This window comes from Anas acuta, chromosome 2 (genome assembly GCF_963932015.1).
Source record: "Anas acuta chromosome 2, bAnaAcu1.1, whole genome shotgun sequence".
Classification (NCBI taxonomy): Eukaryota; Metazoa; Chordata; class Aves; order Anseriformes; family Anatidae; genus Anas; species Anas acuta.
In genome coordinates, this window is record NC_088980.1 from 86,804,942 (window position 1) to 86,820,314 (window position 15,373).

A 15,373-nucleotide genomic window follows, 5' to 3' on the forward strand; every position below is an offset into this window, starting at 1 on the left:
GACGCTCCCTTTGCCTCCACGAAGTATATAACAACATGCATTGGTTTTGGTGTTAGGCAGTCAGGACCCTTCTCATGTTATAGCTCTCCTCGTCTTCCGCTCAGAGAGGACGGCGCAAATCCATTTCCTTCACAGAAACTAGAGAAAAGAAAAGGGAAGCATTCCCACTATAGCCCTGTTAATCCACCAACAGGTCAGGCGACCTTGTGAACTTCTCCACTACAGTGACCATATATTCTCTTGAGACACTCTAACTGCTTAAAATGCCAGCCTTTCAGCCTTTTCCCCAGTGACAAATCTCAAATTATTCCCCTTGAAGCAGATCCCTTTCAGGTTCACGATTTTACTGTGATACATGGCACAGATTTGCACTTCTCAGTCGACCTTCTGCAACATCTTGGTGGCAGAAAGCAGCTCCACGAGCCACAGACTGCAAACCACAACTCAATCTCACCCTGGGATGTGCACAGAGCGGCTGCTGCCCACCCGCGCCCTGCAACCACAGCCTGACCGAGCGGAGCAGCCTGGCAGCACTGCACAATGCCGGCCAGAAAAAGAAACCATCTTTCTCCAGCACAGCTACGATGATTACAAAGGACAACACAAAAGCACTCCGTAATGAAAGATTTTTTGTTCCCCCACTAGAATAACGCACATAGAAAGAGCGTGATTTAAAAGACAGTTTTAAACAGGCTTGCTTTCCATGCTACAAACACAACATAATAATAACAAAGGCAAAAATACCATACCTTAGTCTGAGCTAAATTCTAACTAGATTTAGCTCAACAGCGAGTTTTGTCCAGAAACACCTTTCCCTGTGCTCAGCACCGAGACACTTGCTAAGCTCCCAGCTGCCGTTAGCCTGCTGCTGAAGTCGCGAGTGAGAACACCTCACGCCTCTGATTCACCCACGGTCACACCACGGCTTCCACCTGGCCCCAGATAATGAGACAAAGCAAGAACAAGCGGCTGATCCTAACACATACATGTACAATAGCTTTTAACGAGGATTCATCTTCGTAATTCATAATTCATCTCATTTTCTTCCGAGCTGACAAAACGCATGTTGCCATGAAATGACCAGGTAGAATAGGAAAACAACCTACCAGCACTGTTCTCATCAGGCTTCCCAACACAGGAAGGGAAAAACAACAAGCAAACTGAGCAACAAGACCAGCTTTTCTGTAGCACAGCCTGTAGAAGAAAAGCAATAGAAACAAAGAAAAGTTTCACCAGATTAAGGAACTTCAAGACGAGCCCTTTGGACCTACACTTTATTAATATATAACTACCAAGCAACAGGATCCAACCTTGAATTTACAATCCCATGCTGAAAAAACATGCTCTCTTTCTAACCAATGTGGTCCTGGGACTTCTACCCTCATGGCAATGCTATTCAGGTTGTCTCCTTCAGATAAGCTCTAAGATGCAGAGGGGAAAAAAAAAAAAAAGACTTTATTGACTGCCAGGTGATTGCAGGCCTACACGCACAGCTACAAACCCATCCATGAGGCACACCTCATACTTCAGACCATCAAAACACAGATGGTATGGCAGGAGGACCTTCTGCCCAGTGATCCAGAAGGCAAAGCAGACATCCTTCAAAGAACTCTGTCACTCTTCATTGCTCATGGCAAAGTAACGCGGACCTAAGTCACAAACTGGGAAAGAGACCCTCTCTAACATGAGTAATGGTATGCCAAGTTTTTTCCACAGAGCGGAGTTCTTTCACCTTGTAGACAAGGCAGTTCAGAAAAATTGTCATTTCAACACAGATGTGAAGTAAATAAAAACAGATTAGAACCAAAATAAAGCTGCATCAAAAATTCTGAAATGGAAAACAAAAAATGAAACAAATCCCACAAAGACGTAAAACAAGGAAATGAGATTATGCAGCAAGGAAATGAGATTATGATGATGTCCATAGCTGCTACAGGAGTTCATCCAGACAGTCCTATGTTGTAAGCTAGAACCTGCTTCCACTTAGCCATCAGCAACATTTAAACTAACTAAACTGAGGTTTTATTTGCTCTTTATCTGAAAAAAAATAAAAATGAAACAGCTTTCTCAACTTCAGTCTGCCACAGGCACTCATGACATGTGCAACATAGGCAGCTTATGTCCTTAAATGCCTCATACGTAGACAATAAATTACAGGTCTAAAATATATGACTCCTACAGTAACTTATTTCCAGTATCCTTTTACATTCCCTAATGATTTATAATGTCACAAAAACATTACACTTGCTACACAGCTGAAATTTTCAGCAGAGACTAAGATCTAATTAACTGGATTACTCCCATGCTGATAGAGCACTGGGAAAAATTAGCACTGCCTGATACTTTATTTCCCCACTTTTAAGAATTCTTTGTCTTTTAAACTCAGTCTTCACTCTGAATTCCCTGGCTATTATGGCATATAATTGTTGTATACTTTTCTCTTTTCAAACATTTATTTGAATTTCATACTGCTTTTTAAAGATCATTCCTTTTCTTAGGAAGGATCACGCTGACAGACGTGATGAAAACGATTCCCTTACGGGTGTGATCAAGTCACCCAAAATAGACAAGAAAAAATAATTTGTCTTTGGCAAAGAAATGAAAGTTATTTAATTATATTTTTGATCTGCCATTTGATTTTACTGATGAGAAACTCTACAGCTTTACGTATTTTAAAAATAAAGTTTTAATGCCAGAAAAAAAAAAAAAAAAAAAAAAGACCAGAAGCTAGCTGAGTGAGAGCACTTGCGGAGGAGGAAGCAGGGATAGAAGTACATGGCCATGCTTGCCCAAGGGTGAAATTAAAGGAAAATAAACAAATAAAAATCCAGCTGAGATGACACAATCTAACAGAAGTAGTTCCTAGCACTGTAGCTCTAGTTTCAAACCTTTCATAGGCTTCAGCAATAGCAATCAATCATTAAAAAGCACGGTGCTGCAGTTTCCCAGTCTCACACATGCAGGCGAATGATCAAGGTGTCCCCCACCGCAGGGCAGAGACTTGGCTGCAGCATGTGCTGTCCAGCTGCTCAGCACAAGAAACCTGGTGTCCTCCTGTGTCCTCCTGCCCTGACCCAACTTCACTCAAGTGACGAGGACCAAATGATGCCAAATGACCTGTCAGTGTACAGCTGGTGTCCTCAGATATGTATTTTTTTGGGGTTTGCTTTTTCTTATACATCACCCGAACTTTTGATTAATACCGCATTATCTTCCAGTAAAAAATCTTCCTCCCAGTCACTGTGGCATCCCCTCAAGATCCAGCACAAAGAAGAAAACATACCAGTCTTGTGATGCATCCATCCTTTAGGGCCAGAAGAAACCACCAGGACACGAGCCTGATCTCCTGCATGGCATAGGCAGTGCAAATCCACCCCGCTGCAACCTCACTCACAGTGAACGCAAGGATGGAGCTGTACGTGGGGTGGGCTTTAAATGATCAAGGAATAATACTGCAGCTTACAAATGCTTTTACACCTATTAACCACAGACACACTAGGGAGCCTAACAGATCTACCTGTATCAGTTCCCAAAACCAACTCAAAACACGTAGACAAGCCCTAGAGAAAATCTTTTAAAAAGCAGCCAAATCCCAGGATTTGGGTAGATGCCCGCTGCAGTTAATGAAAGCACTGCCTGAATAAGCACTGCGAGGCCTGGCCTAGTAGCTGCGTCTCAGGACTTTGGGAATACCACCCATGCGTTCAGTGTGTGGCAAAGACCACACTACGAGCTGGTGCCACTGAGCGCAATTCCACCAGCCTCGCGTTAGTGAACCGGAATGAAATGGGAGACGAGCTAATGATAGGTAGTTATTTGCCTCATCTGATAGAACAGATTTCTTTTTCTTTTCTTAAAGAAAACCAGAAGTCCTTGCAAGGCAAGAAAGCACAGATGAGTTACTTTTATTTCAGCATGGCCAACTCCTTTGATTTTAACTGTAGTACTATAGCATCTTGGTCTAAGAGATACCAACACATTAACTCTTTAGTGTGGGAGATGTAAAATAAATAATAATAATTAAAAAAAAAATGTAACCGTTCACACTGGAGGCTGGATAACGATCTTTACCTCCATAAAAAGCTGCTCTAGAAAAGCAGTACTAGAAAAACAGCTCACAAGGTCATGATGGTGGAAACTTGCTCTTTCTTCACAGTGACATCTGCCAGAGGAGAAAAGATTCAACAAAGTACCAATAAAGGCAAAATACATGTAGGCTTTGGGAAACAAATGCTTAGCCTCCAGCATCTGAGCTAAAACCACCTGCTAATCTCACACAGACCAAGATCCAGATTGTTGGGAAATGGCAGTTTGAAGAACCCACAGAGGAATCAGCAAGAATTGGTGCAAAGCATTTAGTGACCAACCTTCCAGTCCCATTCCCCCCATTATTTTTGACTTCTTCCTCCACCACCTACACACTTGCATTGTTTTTTCATCCACTTACCAAGTACTGAGCTATTAGTCTCATTCCATTTGTAGCAAGGAAAAAGAAAAAAAAAATTAAAAAGCAAAATCATGTTGCTGATGTTCATCTGAAGTATTAACCAGTGTCTTCAGTTTTGGTGGGACTATTTTACATTATATGCTTAATAGAAAAATGGATGACAGCTATTTCTATGTTAATAAAGCTTAAGCACAAGTGGCACTGCCTAGCAAAAACAAACAAAACAACAACAACAAAAAAAAAACAACCTCCATGCTGAAATCCCAAGAGACATGCAGAATATCAGTGCTTATACTGCAGTACGTCAAGCCCTGCTGCCAACATATCCTGTTGTGTCCTCAGTGCTCCCTGATCTTAACTGAGCTTCTGTAAGGATGCTCAGTTTAGCAAACAGAGACTACAACCACACAGGCAGCCACTGCACAGGGAGCTCCCTGCAGACAGCAAATGCTGTGGCTGACCTGGGAAAACCACGGCACTAAAATACAATTTGCAGGTGAGACAACTAGTGAGCTTTCTCTGAACTATTTGTAAAGCTGTAGTTGGGTTCATGCTGACTAACTAGATTCTTACTCACCAGGTTCTCCTGTGGGAATACACTGGCATGAACACAAAGTCAACATCATTTCTAAGTGGGCTGGCATTACCACAGGCATTGTATCCTATGCACATTCCGGGCAAACATGCATCCTTCAAACAGTGTGCACTCTCTCCGACTGTCAGCTGTGTTTTTTTCAAGGACAAAACAACTCTCAGTTTGTTGTCTGTGCTTGGTGCCACAACACCATGCTAAGCTCTCCAGTAAAAATCTGAAGTCTGGAAATGTGATGTATTAGTTTGATGGATTTCAATAACCAAATAATTACGTGAGTGCTCATCAATCATGTTTATAAATAGCAAAACAAAAAAAGCAATGGGAAGATAATTTGTTTCTAGTTGGGTCAAAGACTACAGATGTGATTATGCAAACCTGGGACTTGCTCAGAAATACTCACGCTTCAAGCTATGTCCTCTGAAGACACAAGTGCTATGTGGATTTCAGTATGGTTGTCCTTTCTTAATCTTTTCTTATCAACAATCACTTTCAATAAGGTTGTTTAAACAAATAATAGAAGTTTATTGCCTAGCAACACTGATTTACAAACTCTCCTGTGGTGACTAGTATCATCGACTGAGATACAACTTCCACATGCATATGCAGTACATTGATGATTAAACGCACACTGAACTGTGCTCTATCTTCGTGCCCGCAGAGCTCTTACCTCACTACCATCTACTGAAAATTGCTCTCTCAAGGCTTGAAGACTGTAGATTAGGGCCCTGCTGTAATAAAATGCTTTGTCTGTTTACAAGGGATAGAGAAGATGGAATAATTTTGAAAGACAAGGGGAAAATGAGAAAGACATCTTTTGTGATTTACCGTGATAATTCCTAGTTTTATATATGCTTACAAGTGGACACTTCAGTGGATAATCACTGACATTACTGTAGGATAATACTCCTTCTGATGCCTTTTGCAACCAGGAACACCCTTAAAAAAGCATTCAGCTGACGTGCAGATGGGGAAGAAGTATTTAGAATGATTGATTACCTGCTTAAATATATGCATCTGTGGTAAATGTTAATGCACACAATCATTTGCTGAGAGATCATCATTTCTCATTTAATGACAGTGCTCCAGAAATATGCTGCTGAAGTTCATCTCACCCATTCACCCTTGCTGAATCAGATCCTACCAAAACACCCTGGCAGTGGCAGTGAGGGAGTTTAGCTTTTTGCAGAATGAAACCAATGGTCTGCTTCTCTATGGCCTCTATGTTTCCTGCCAAATTTCCTTGCCCTCGAAGAAGCACTTGTGGTCTTGTCACGCTGACTGTACACCACATTTCTTGGGGGCAGGCTGCATTCTCATCCAGTGGGCAATTCTACGTATTCCAAATCTAGATCTGCTGACACACTGGAGGAGAAGCAAGGAGACAATGCGCTTACTTTGCATTGCCCAGATTAGAACACCAAAGATTGAATCTATCCCCTTTTTATTTAAAATTATTCTGCAAATCTCAACTCTGTAAAGCACTACATGTCCCAGAAGAAGGCAGCACCAGAACTACAGGGCCAGCAAGCTGCTCTCTAGAGCAAGAACAAATCCGCTCAAAGGTCTAATGATGCATTTTTGTAAGATACTCTACATTCACTTGAAAGGAGTAAAAATCAGAAATGCCAATACATTCCTTGCTCCTTTAATCATCTTCTTAATTAGCATTTATAATTTGTTCTTAATTCACACTCCAGCACATAGTAAGAAAATCACATACATCAGTATATTAAAAAAATGTTAATGAAGCAAACATGCAGTGTCAATGAGATAAGGAAACGCTCCACTTCAACATAACAGTCTTAACTATTGTCAGACACCATATTTATGGGATGACACAGTTACTTTTACTAGAAAATCCCACTGCTTCAGCCGATTTTCTACGTATTTTCCTGGAGCTGATTCACTTAATAAAATTTCTTATAAAAAACAAACAAACAAACAAACAAAACCACACAAATATATTTTTCTTTCGGTTTTAAGATATTCTGTCCTTCCCAAATAACACAGGAATCTAGTATTTCTTAGTTTGAACTGAGATTTGAATATTTTCTATTTAGTAAATCTTAATTATAAAGTAACAAAACTTAAGTAAACTAAGTAAACTTAAGTAAAACTTAACTGTCAAGTAACAAATCCTACTCCAACCTTAACTCCAGTGTAAAAGACTTACATTAATATAAAAACAGAAAGTCTGATTGAAAAAAGAACTGCAAATGCTAAGTTAATGTAAATAAACTTACAATACCAAACAGCTGCGAAGTAGTGCTCTGAAGTTTGATCTTCATTTATCAAGACCAGAAATATTTTCGTGATTTTTAGAAGTCAGCAAAATCCATTTGTTTGGTTAGTTTCCATTTAAAATTATTTTTAATGTATCCTTTAGGCATATTCATTAATAGATTTTAAATCTCTAAACAAAAAGGGATGTGGTATCAACCTAAACTAAAGCGCACTCTGAAGATCTTAATAAATCAAAGCACAGGCGTGCCAACCCACCCCCAGAGTATCAAATCAGAGGGGAAAGAGCCAAATACCCTCCTCTCTTTATCGCACACATTCCAACCAAGGTTGAATAATTTGGATGTTTTATGGATGTGAGGCACTGGCTCAGGACACAGGAGACAGATGATGCCATTATGGATGTCACAGGGCAAAACAAAGACTTTGAATCACTGCCCTGCAGCAGACGAGAAGCCATGGGAATATACTGCATGTTTTATATGAAAATCCCATTAGGAGAGCAAAGGTACCTACCACTGTAGAGGTTAAATGCTACTCAGAGATAACCCAACACAAACATGCTTGAGGCTGTTCTGCAAGTAGTGAGGGGGCATCACAGCAGCGACAGCAAGTTTATGTAGACGTGCCTGAGCTAGCTGCAATCGCAGCACAGCCTACAAAACCCATGTAAGAAGCAGGATATATTAGACAACCTTCTAAGATGAATTTCCATAGACACACTAGAAACGGCACAAGGTACATATACCAAATACAAGCACCAATGAGTACAATCATTTAGAAATGATCTTTTAATCAAGAGAAAGGATTTCTGCTTCTGGAGCACTGGATGACTGTCTTCAGCTCTGGACCTCATGCTGCAGCTGAATTAAAAAAAAAATGAGGAAAACTGAGAAAAAATAATAATGAAAAATGCAAGCACAGCTATCATTGTACATCACCTCCCTGAGGACTTGGTATCATTTCCGGCTCTAAAATTGGATGGGGAGGTCAAGGAAACCTGAGGACGCAAGATGAAGTGGGAGCTGCCACACCGCAGCCTCTCTGGTCACCCCTCTGAAATAGGAAGGTCGGTGGCATAGTGATAATTGGTGACATTACCAGCACAGAGCCAGCACTGCCCGGGCCAGGGCCTGACAGCTGCTCACTTGACAGATGTTGGCACCGCTCTTCCCAACGAGGGAAGAGGACGCTCGGCTGCAAACAGACCCAAAGTAAATCCTGAGTGCTGCTCACTGAGCAAAGCTCCTCCAGAGACCTCTCTTCTGCTGAGCCTGACACAAATGGCACCCAGACGAAGCTGCAGGGCAGGGGAAACCAAAATCTGAGTGAAATCTGCCAAAACAGAAAAGACTTGCTTTCAAAGCTGAGATGCTGAAGCTTTCCACACTGAATACAGGAGCACAGATGGAGGTGAAAAGGGAGCTGAAAGATACAAAGACAGCATTTCAAATTCCCCAAAAGTCAGAGCTGGCCCCTCAGCAAATAACACAGAGTTCCAGGATGTCTGACAGACCCTCCAGAAAAAGCGCTGCCTTTTATTTTGGAATATGCAAAAAGCATGCATATTTTCCCCCTCTTCCTGAAGCAAAAGTAATAACCTCCAGCATAAAAGCTTGCCTACAGCATTGTTTGAGTGTCATGTTTGAAGTATAGGCCTTATCAAAGTTGTGCATACAAGTTCTTTCCCCCCCTCCCACTTCCTTTCATAGTACAAATTGCAGCAAATAATTACTGTTTTATATAAATAAAACATTTTTTTCCCTACAAAATTCAACCTACAAAAGGTAGACCTCTGCTGCTAGGAGGTGAGGCGAGTTCCAAATCATCTCATTACCATAGCTCTGCTTCAAGTAAGAGGGGTAACACAATCTCGTGACACATCCCAATACAGTCCTGTTACGTGGCTCCAGTACTGGCAGACCTACACCTAAACACCGCTACCATTCATTATGCTAATGCAGGTTTTGTTTTCAGTGTCTTACTGGCACCCGGAGAGAAAACTTCCTCCTCCAGTGGCTCCCCAGCTAGCCCAGGTGTGCCGCAGCACGCAGGGCTAATCGCAGGCACGTATGCCAGGGGTGAATCATTAACCCGGTGCTGGGGCAGGCAGGCAAGAAACGACCGGCCTTCACTCCACTGCCTGTTCGATTCTGACAGAATAGTCCTTGACAATAATTTAGATAAAGAAATGATGAGAGACATCTACTGAGCCAGGTGGGCCGAAGGACCCTTGCTGCTCTACGGAAGGATGGCACCAAACGCTGCTTCTGAGGCGGAGCATCGCTGACCCAGGCCTCCGAATTCACCTCAGGCAAATTTTTTTACCACAACACCAGCACATGGCATCAGCCAGCAAAAGCTGGCTGTGTTCAGGAAACTTCTAGACCAAGCTGTTTTCCTCCTCACCTTGACCTAGTAGGCTACAGCATGCCAAAAATATTACTGTGCAACTACGGAAGGCATAAGACAACCTTAAGCATCTCTGTGTCATCACTGCCCACGTGCAAACCTAGGGAGAGACACACCACGGAGTCACTCAGTGACAATACTGTCTGCATCAAATCCCCACCAGAGGATGTGCTGGTTTTGTCAGCACAGTTGGTATGCCAGGTCCATCAGCTCAGAAATGGAGCTCAGGGATGTTCTGCCTGTCCTGAGAGGGAGGAAAACCACGTCCCTGCTGTCAAACATGATGTATGCTTGGTGCTTCATACCAGGCAGCAGAAGAACGCCTGGAAGCAAGCACCTCCTAACACACCAACACAGGTGTCAGCTCGACATAAGCAGCAATACAAATTCCATACCAAGTGCATCAGACACACACAAGTCAAAGTACTACTGGCAAGCAGTCCCATCTCTCCGTCAGTGTGCAAAGATTTGTTAATGCATCAACCTTACTCCAATTATCATGACCACACAGCTGTTAGAAGCAAGATAAATTTTATCACAGAATTCCTTGATCGCAGGATTAAGGACCAAAGAGACAGGGTAGCAAGAGAAGAGTGAGAATTTCATTTCACCACTGCTGCTTCTCAAAATAAATAATGAATTAAAAGTTTAATCTTTCACTGAATACCTGGCATGTTGATAGTCTTGGCAAATGACAGCCAAATTAAACATATATGAATGGTGTCACATAACAAGTCTAACCACTTATTTTTAAACTTGGAAGAGTCTGAACAATTGAAAATATCTGGGTTGGGCTTACAAAGTAATTCCACACACCCTTTTCATGCACTCAGTCTGCATAGCTGGTAGTAGTATATGGCACTGGAAAGAGATAAGAAATCTAAAACAGAAACACACAGCTAGGAAAACTTGCTATATTCATGGTATTCATGAGAAAATAGTATGCTGCATACTACTGGTCTTAGTATCTGCTGCAAAAAAAGGATTGGGGAGAACTCTGCATATGATATTAAAATCAATGTATAGAATTAATGTTAGCATTAAAAAAGCTTCATAAAAATAAAACGATCTAGCTTTAACTTCAGTCAGTCATCTCTCCCCAAATCAGGGAACTTATCCACATGAACTGGTGATGAATAGACAAGAAATGGGCTTTTGCATTTTAATTATGCATGTATGCATGAAAAGAGAATTTCTGTCAATCCACAAACATTGTCACCGTTGAAAGAAGAGCTAATCTTAACAGAAAGCTTATGCTGGCTTCAGCTGTTATTATTTAACAAGTAACTTCCACAGCTCATTAATTTAACCACTTTGGAGTTTCCACTTCAACCAGTCTGAAGAAAAGCCAGACATACATAGCCCAAACACAGCGACAGATTTCCAATTTTCTTTTACCAGATATTTTCCATCAGAGTTGTGGCTGGTTGGGGGAGCATCTGAAGGGTGCATATAATGGCCCACATGTCTAAGTGGAAAGGCAAGGTCAATCTGCAGCATCTGGGCTGCTTGTGACTCACGAGGAGTCCGAGTGCCTGGCTGTGTCTGAGCAGGCTTGTGCTAGGTAATTCAGTCACCAGACCAACAGCAGCAGCTGAAGCCAGCAGCAGCAGATCTCACTAAAACCCAGGTCTGTGCCGAGCCCAAGAATGCTATGCAGTAAAAATAACACAAACCTCCTGGGGCCAGCTCATCTACCTGTGAGTCACCCAGTCCACCTTCAGTCCGTGCCAAGCCTGGTATGTGCGTGATGAAACCAGACAAGTCAACTATGAAGGCCAACAAGAAGCTTCACCTGTGGCACACAGGTGGCCAAGTTCCTCATTCTATGGCCAACACTGCTGGATTACACATGGCCTCAGGATTTTGGCAAGAGGACTTCAGCCTTACCTTTGTCCTGCAGCTTTGACTGGTGCTGTACCTTAAGAGTCATCCCTATCAACATGGAATCTCTAATTATTTCAAGAAAAATAAAGTTCCTTATCATTTTTGCCCTGATATTTTTTTCCTCACTCACTCAGATCTAGCACACAAGTGATACGGGAATGTTTTACTATTATAAATACTTCAAGACAAACTTCTGTCAAGGTGTTAATGTTTGCCATTCAGAGCTAGCTTTCATTTAAATGAACTTGCAAAACCTGGACATAGAAATAAAATAAACCCAAGCACCCAGTGAAATCAAAACCACAAAATGTAAGCTTACAGACAACAATTTCTTAAAGCCAGCTGAAGAAAATGCTACTTCAACCACTAAAACAAGGTAATTGCAACTTCCTCTTACAGTACTGTACTACAGGGGTGTAGTGACAGATCTCGATGATGGCAGACAGACTCTGCTCATTGTTCAAACTATGAAACTCCATACCCATGTTTTTGTTTCAAGTTTTTGATTACCTTGCTACCATATGCAGGCCACTAAAATAAGGTTCGTAAGCAGTTAAGATACTAACTTCTCAAACAGAAAAGTTGGCAGTAACAGTCTTCAAAGTCATGAACCAGATGATCCTACTCAACTCGGACTCTTCATACACATCACATCGTCTTAATAAAGCAATTCATGAAATAAAGGTACCCATCACTATAGGCAATGCATCTGTACTCCTGCAGCCATTCCTCTGCTCACACCCTCACACCCTTTTCCTGTGAGTCAGAATAGTGACAGTGACTTGAACGCTGCCTTCCAAATTTGAGAGAGATTCACAATCATTTCCTATGGCCACCAGAAACAGGGTATGCAAAACCTCATCACGTAGTATGCCTCTATTTAAATGGCTCACGTTTACAGCTTTGCTTCTATTTTCAGAAGCTTTTAAACATGTTATGCTTCTCTTGGGAGGGATGAAAAGGAGAGAAAGATGGGAAAAAAAAAAGATATTTACTCATATTGGTATTGCACACTTGTCTCTAGATGCTCGTAAATATTTTTAATGAATCTACAAAGCAGGAAGGTTTTTAACCACAGTTTTAAGATGACAGCATCTCCATGAACAAATTGTGTCCAGTGAGATGAACAGGGCAGCCAGGGGAGCTGCACTAACCCCGAGCTGACCAGCAGCAAGATCTCAATGAAAAACCAGATGTAGCAGGCAGCAGGAGCTGCTGATTCCTGTATCCCACACCATCCCTGCATGTCAGATGGGACACTCAAACCCATATTATTCTCAGCACTATTTCACCTACTGCATTCTTATTGCTCATGATGAAAAAAAAGTGTGAGAGCCAAAAAAAGGGAACGCTCTTTTCCTCTGATAAAACTGCAAATTATGCCACCACTGAAGAATTCGCTTAAAGCACAAAAGGCAAGCAAGCATCTCAGATGCCTTTATTGGACAAGCAGGGTTAAAAATAAACAGTCTGCTTGATTTTGTAATAGCCCGTACAGAAATATAGATTTATAAGTGGTTAATTCCCTTGGCATGTAAATTGGCATAGTCCATTAAATTAATAGAATAACTCTAATTTAACCAACGAAATAATCTCTTCCTGGGATCTCTTTAACATACACATCCTATTACTGAACTGTAATTTTGAAAGAAATACCCATGTGTCAAAATAACTGTGAAATTCAGAGCTTTCGTTTTTTTCATATTCTAAAGATAACCACATAAATTGATTAAAGGAAGCTACGCATGAGGTATGGAGATTTAAAACTGATCCCAGCTGTCATTACACCAACAGAATTAAAAAAAAATAAATCTACAATAAAAAAATGTAAATAACATATGTGAAAATTTTATAATATGCAATGATTATTTACAGGCAATAGGAAACTAATCGTTTATTTTTTTAAATCATCATATCCTGACTGTACAGCAAGCCCCAGATACAATAACAGCAATGTTACCTCTCTCAAACCGAGCAGCCTAGGACAGAACAGTAGTAGTGCATGAATCGTGTCTTTTGCATAGACAACATCAGGAGAAAGAGGAGAGTATGAAAGGTGTATTTGTGCAAACTGGGATCCAGCTGGGAAACCAGCAATACAAAATATATCCCTTCTTCTGAAAACATTCAGTATTAAACTTTATATATTACTACTGGACCACTCATTCTTGTAACACTTTCTATTAATTACCCATATACTAATGGGGAGTAACATTTTACATTTTCAGCACGATTTGCAGCCATTAATAACAGGTAGACAAGCTATCCCTTTTCGTAAGATGGAAACAGAAAAGGAGTGGGCAGCAATGTGCCTCCCTCCCTCCAAAAATCAACAGCGGGACTGCCAGAAGAATTTGATGCATGAACCACTTGATTTTGCTGCTCTGCCCACACAGGAGGTTTAAGAATTGGGGTTCTCTGAACCTAACCTCCTACAAATATTTACTTAAGCTAATACTAGGAAATCTGTCACTCTGCAACTTAGCCTGCATCTCCAAACAACTCACTCTTATGTCTTCAAATATTTTTTAAGAATGGAAGCGATGCTCCATCCAGACTTAGCCAGCGGACTGTTAAAATGCCCTGCCTTCCAGCTGAACAGAATCCGCAGAAAAACCCAGTACTGCCAGATAGCCAGCCTATCTGTGCTTTATTCAGTAATCTGCTGAAAGCTAATCTTCAGTATCACAAGTAAGTCATTGTGTGCAAGAAAAAGTCCACTGTCTCTACTACTACTGCACATACAATAACTACTCTACAGTATCCAATTTTGAAGCAAGAAAGAAAAGTAGAGGCAGTTATTTACAGACAACATAATGGATTAGATCATGCATCAAGGGGCACATCCATTTCATGTTGCTGAGAGTAAGAAATTTATTAATTGAAAAAGACTCAACAAGTACATCCTACTTCCTGACTGTTTATTAGTATTTTTGTGCAAAGTTCCCACCAAAAGAAAAATGTTTAACATTGCATGATGCATGCTGATTTATATACTGAGGTAACATTTTGGTTTTCTTTTCTGTGATTGTTTTGTCACATCAACTTACTCATCTTGGGATTAATTCTCAGCTAAATATCCTTAACTCACCTTCTGCTCTGTTCTGTATAGTGAGACATACTGGCAGTGCCAATGCTTGAACTGAAGTCAACGTCGTAATTCATGACTTCTCATAACCTCTCAATCTGATGCCAAGTACTGCCACAGAAAACTAACAGACCACTCAACCTTGAACATGAATTTCAACGGAGAAAAAGAAAAAATACATGTCTATTAATATTTTATGTGCTTAAAGACACCTGGAACCAAACTGCTCTCTCCCACTTATTACTGTTAGATCCTGCATGTAACAAAAGCTTTAATGCTGCACTAGCAGAGGAGCTGAAAGAGATTAATAAAAAGAAAGAGATCTGACATCTACCCAAGATTAGAAATAATGTTCTCACCAGCTACAGCAGTGGTGTGGATCAGTTTCTGATAGACTAAATTCATTTTGCACTTGCTTGTGAGTCAGATCCACAGCTTGAACACTGCAGATCCCTGTTGGCTTGTTGCACAATTAGTTCAAAAAGGCAATAAGTGGCTTTTAATAGCAACAGCCAGAGATCTCTTCGCTGTGGTACTGCGAGTTCACTATGAAAGCACACAGCAGGTGAAGAACACGCAAGTCCTGAACAGCAACACGTGCTTAAACGAGGACTCCCAGATGACAATGAGGTAAAGGATAAGCTATCAGCAAGAGCCAAAAAGGAATCCCACTGAAAGATGTTTTTACATATTTTGTGTCATA

General features: G+C 41.0%; 1 protein-coding gene across 12 annotated transcripts in view; it reads right to left on the bottom strand.

The window, feature by feature from the left end:
• The window catches only part of COBL (cordon-bleu WH2 repeat protein), a 154,696-nt gene that overhangs the window by 117,622 nt on the left and 21,701 nt on the right, over positions 1-15,373 (bottom strand). The window contains exon 1 of one of the 12 annotated variants that reach the window (XM_068671102.1): positions 1,107-1,200. The exons of 10 other annotated variants lie outside the window; for them this stretch is intronic. The gene's annotated coding sequence lies outside the window, so the exon portion shown is untranslated. Of the gene's footprint in view, positions 1-749; positions 898-1,106; positions 1,201-15,373 lie in introns of those variants that run through there. One more of the 12 variants, XM_068671104.1, reaches the window with a different exon arrangement.